Genomic DNA, 5558 nt, shown 5'->3' on the forward strand with positions numbered 1-5558 from the left:
AACAGGCTGGTGGGGGGGCAGTTAGGGGCAAGCAGGCCAGCAGGGGGTGCAGTTGTGGTTGAGCAGGCTGGCAGGGGGTGGGGCTGTTGGGGACGATCAAGCCAGTGGGGGAGGGTCAGTTAGGGGTGATCAGGCCGGCAGGCAGAGTGGTTAGGGGCGATCAGGCAGGCAGGCAGGTGAGTGGTTAGGAGCCAGCAGTCCTGTATTGTAAGAGGTCCTAAACCGGCAGTTGGACATCCCCCGAGGGGTCCTAGATTGTAGAGGGTGCAGGCTGGGCTGAGGGACACCCCGCCTCTTCCCCCTGCCCCCTGTGCACGAATTTCATGCACTGGGCCACTAGTATATAGATAAGAGATAATCTTTATGCTTGGCACAGAGAAAATACTCAATAGATAATGTTTATTGTTGTGTCTAAGAGTGAGTGTTCTAAATTCTGAAGTCAAACTACCAGGGTTCAAATTTCAGCTACTTGTTAACTCTTCATCTTCTGCAAGTTATTTAACTTCTCTGAGTAGGATGTCTTCATATATATGCCACCTGTGCAGTTGCCCAGGGCCTAACACTTGGTTTAAAGCCCTGCTGCACCCAGCAGGCAGAGGGGAGAAAGCCAGTGGCAGTAGCAGGCACTTCTTTTGGCCGGGAGGAACAGAGAACTGCAGGGGGAAGCCAAGCAGGGCAATCTGTGAGCTGTGAGCTGCCAGCAGCAAGAGAGGACAGTGTCTGAGTCATGTGCTTGGCAAGCAGCCAGTGGTGAGTGGTGAGTAGACAGCTGCAAGTTTTGAGGAGCCAGAGCGAATGGGGTCTGAGTCCCATGGGAGCAGCGAGAGCAAACAGTGATTGAGTCAGCAGATGCCTGCCCAGCAGAGCATGGGGTGCTGCTGTGCGGCTCCCCACCGCTATGCCTGGCAGTGGTATTTCAGACAAAAAAGGAAATTACAGAGCCTGCTGCTGCTTAGACTCCCAAAACTTGCCTCCTGTTGCCCTTAGAGTTGGCTCCAGGAGCATATTATCTGTAAACCAAGAGCTGTTGTGGTAGAATCACTGTTTCCCTCTGTGACTGAACCATGGAGGTCAGGGGTCACCATTATGATTAGGGCAAAACAAACCCTACTCCTAAGCAATGCCATGGTACTGTCCTACAGAAGCCACAGAGGCTCAAATCTGGGAGGACACAGGTAAAAGTCTTGCAGTTCAGTGCCATCTACTGGAATAGTAGAAAGACTTCCTTAGAGATAAATGTGAAAACAAAGGAGGGCAGCAAATACCATGAGGAACCACAGTAATGAAGATGACCAGAAAGAAAATGAAAAATCCTCAGAAAGTAGGCTGGAACACATGGAATTATGTGATATAAATGACAGAGATTTTAAGATTGCAGTCCTGAAAATACTCAAAGAGATGTGAGAAAATACTGACAGGCAATTCAGTGCACTCAGAAAACTAATCAATGAACAAAATCAGTATTTCTCTGAGGAAATGGAAACTTTAAAAACAAATCTATCAGAATTCCTGGAAATGAAGCATGCAATTAAGATTAAGAGTGAACTGTTGAGCATAGAAAACAGAACCAACCAGTCAGAGTAAAGAACTAGTGATATTGAAGATAGGAATCAGGAAATGATGCAGAAATACCTTAAACAATAAAGAAATTTAAAAAAAAATGATGCAGAGGGAAGAAGAGAGAGACTTGAGAATAAAGAAAAATGAAAGAGCTCTATGAGACCTCTCTGACTGCATCAGACGAAGTCATATTAGAATCATAGACATTGTGGAGGAGGAAGAGAGGGAGCATGGAATAGAGAGTCTCTTAAAACAGTGGATGGGAACTTCCCAAATATATGGAAAGAACTAGATTCTCAAATCCAAGAAGCAAACAGAACATAGTTACTTCAATTCAAAGAGGCCTTCTCCAAGGCACTTGGTAATGAAGCTGTCAAAAATTAATGACAAAGAAAAAAATTTCAAAGCAGTCAGGGAAAAGAAGGAAGTGACCCACAAAGGAAACCCCATCAGAATTTCATCTGACTTCTCAGCAGAAAATCTACAAGCCAGGAGACAGTACAATCAAATATTCAAATATCTGAAAGAGAGAAATTGTCAACCATAAATAATATATCCAGCAAAATTATCCTTTAAATATGAAGAAGAAATAAGGACCTTCCCAGACATACAGAAACTGAGGGATTTATCACCAAAAAACCACCGTTGCAGGGCATACTCAAGGGAGTTATTCTACCTGAAACAAAGAACATAAGGTTACAACACTATGAGTAACATCACCAAAAACTTACAGCGTACACAGGGATAATTTGTGACAATAAAAACATACAAGGGGAAGGGGGAAAGGTCTGAACTGGCAAAGGAAAATGAAGATCAGATGCACTCAAAAGGGAAAAAAAAACCCACTATGGTATATATGCCACTTCATTTTTTATAAACCTAATGGCAACCACACACACAAATCCCCAAAACAGGACATGTAGCTTAAAAAAGAGAAAACAGTGGAAAGACCTGTCGGATACCACCAAACAAAAACAGCAGACAGAAGTATAAAGGAAAAGAACCAATGGAAGCACAGAGCTACCAGAAAACAAAAGATAAAATGGCAATAGGAAATCCTCAGACACCAAGAAGGGTCTGAATTGAGTAAAGAGGCACAGATTAGCAGAATGGATCAAAAAACAAAACCCAATCATATGCTGCCTACAAGAGACACATCTAAACAGCAAAGACAAAGGTATATTCAAAGTAAAAAAGTGAAAAATGATTCTCCAAGCAAATAACATCCACAAAAAGCAGGTGTAGCTATACTTATATCTGACAAAATAGATTTCAAGATAACAAATAACAAGAGACAAAGATGGACACTTTATAATGATAAAGGGAACACTACATCAAGAAAACATAACACTTCTTAATATATATGCACCCAACCAGGGAGCACCAAAATATATTAAACAGCTACTCACAGAACTAAAGGGAGAAACAGATCAAAACACAATCATAGTTGGAGACCTTAATACTCCATTGACAGCTCTAGACAGATCAACCAAACAGAAAATCAATAATGAAATATCAGCCTTAAATGAAATACTAGCCCAAATGGACATAATGGACATTTACAGAACATTTCATCTCAGAACATCACATTATACATGCTTGTCCAGCACACATGGGACATTCTCAAGGATAGACCATATGTTGGGTCACAGAACTAGTATCAACAAATACAAGAAGATTGGAATTATACCAAGCATATTTTCTGACCACAATGCCTTGAAATTAGAAATCAACTGCAAAAAGGAAGTAAGAAACCCACAAATATGTGGATATTAAACAACATACTACTAAAAAATGGCTGGTCAAAGAAAAAATAAAAGATAAGATCAAAAGATATATAGAGACAAATGAGAATGATAACACAACATATCAAAACCTCTAGGATGCAGCAAAAGCAGTAATAAGAGGGAAGTTTATATCATTACAGGAGTATCTTAAGAAACAAGAGAAATCCCAAGTAAACAACCTAACATTGCATCTTAAAGTACTAGAAAAGAAAAAAAGCAACTTAAAGTCAGCAGAAGAAAGGAAATAATAAAAATTAGAGCAGAATTAAATGAAATAGAGAACAAAAAGACTACAAAAAATCAATAAAACAAAGAGTTGGTTCTTGGAAAAAATTAATAAAATTGACAACCCCCTGTCTAGACTCACTAAGGGAAAAGACCCATATAAACAAAATCAGAAATGAGAGAGAAGTCACGACAGACATCACAGATATATAAAGGATCATACTAGAATATTATGAAAGACTATATGCCACCAAATTAAATAACTTAGAAGAAATGGATACATTCCTAGAAATATATAACCTTCCTAAACTAAATCATGAAGAGTTGAAAAATCTAAATAGACTGATCAGCAGTGAGGACATGGAAACAACTATAAAAAATCTCACAAGAAAAAAAAAAAAAAAAGCCCAGGACCAGAGAGCTTCATCAGTGAATTCTACCAAACATTCAAAGAAGAATTAAAACCTATACGTTTCAAACTCTTGCAAAAAATTGAAGAAGAGGCAATACTTCCTAACACATTCTACAAGGCCAATATAACCCTGGTACCAAAACCTGGCAAAGATAACACAAAAAACTAAAACTACAGACCAATATCTCTGATAAACACAGATGCAAATATCCAAAACAAAATACTAGTAAATCGAATACAACAGTACATCTAAAAAATAATACATCATGATCAAGCGGATTCATTCCAGGAGCACAAGGATGGTTCAACATTCGCAAATCAACATAATACACCACATTAACAAAAGAAAGGATAAAAATAATATGATCTTATCAATAGGTGCAGAAAAAGCATTTGATAAGATACAACATCCATTTATGATTAAAACACCCAATAATATAGGAATAGAAGGAAAGTACCTCAACACAATAAAGGCCATATATGATAAACCCTTTGCTATCATACTCAATAGTGGAAAACTGAAAGCTTTTTCCCTAAGATCAGGAACAAGACAAGGATGTCCACTCTCACCACTTATTCAACATAGTGCTGGAAGTCCTAGCCAGAGCAATAAAGCTAGAGAAAGAAATAAAATGCATCCAAATAGGGAAAAAAGAAGTCAAACTGTCACTTTTTGTGGATGACCTGATTTTATATATAGAAAACCCTAAAGACTCTACCAAAAAACTATTAGAAACAATGAACAGGTACAGTCAAGTAGCAGGATACAAAATCAATGTGCAAAAATCCATTGCCTTCCTGTATACTAATAACAAAACTTCAGAAAGAGAAATGGAAAAAATAATTCCTTTTGCAATAGCAACCAAAAGAATAAAATACCTAGGAATAAACTTAACAAAGAATGTGAAAGACCTATATACTGAAAATTACAAAGCATTATTAAAAGAGATTGAAAAAGACACAACGAAATGGAAAACTATCCTGTGCTGATGGATTGGAAGAATCAACATAGTTAGAATAGCCATATTACCCAAAGGCAATGTACAGATTTAATGCAATCCCCATCAAAATCCCAATGTTATTTTTAAAAAGAAATAGGACAACAAATCATCAGATTTGTATGGAACCACAAAAGACCCCGAATAGCCAAAATAATTCCGAGAAAAAAAAAAAGAATGAAGTTGGAGGTATCATGCTATCTGACTTCAAATTATAACAGAGCTACAATAATCAAAACAGCATGGTACTGGCAGAAGAACAGACACACAGATCAATGGAACAGAATAGAGAGCCCAGCTATAAAATCACATGTATATGGACAGATAATTTTTTTAAATTAAATCTTTATTGTTCAGATTATTACATTTGTTCCTCTTTTTCCCCCCATAACTCCCCTCCTCCCAGTTCCCACCCCACCCTTTGCCCTCACTCCCCACCCACTGTCCTCATCCATAGGTGCACGATTTTGTCCAGTCTCTTCCCGTATCTCCCACACCCCTTTCCCCCCCAAGAATAGTCAATCCATTCCCTTTCTATGTCCCTGATTCTATTATAATCACCAGTTCATTCTGTTC

The sequence above is a fragment of the Myotis brandtii genome, unplaced genomic scaffold (genome assembly GCF_000412655.1).
Source record: "Myotis brandtii unplaced genomic scaffold, ASM41265v1 scaffold194, whole genome shotgun sequence".
Classification (NCBI taxonomy): Eukaryota; Metazoa; Chordata; class Mammalia; order Chiroptera; family Vespertilionidae; genus Myotis; species Myotis brandtii.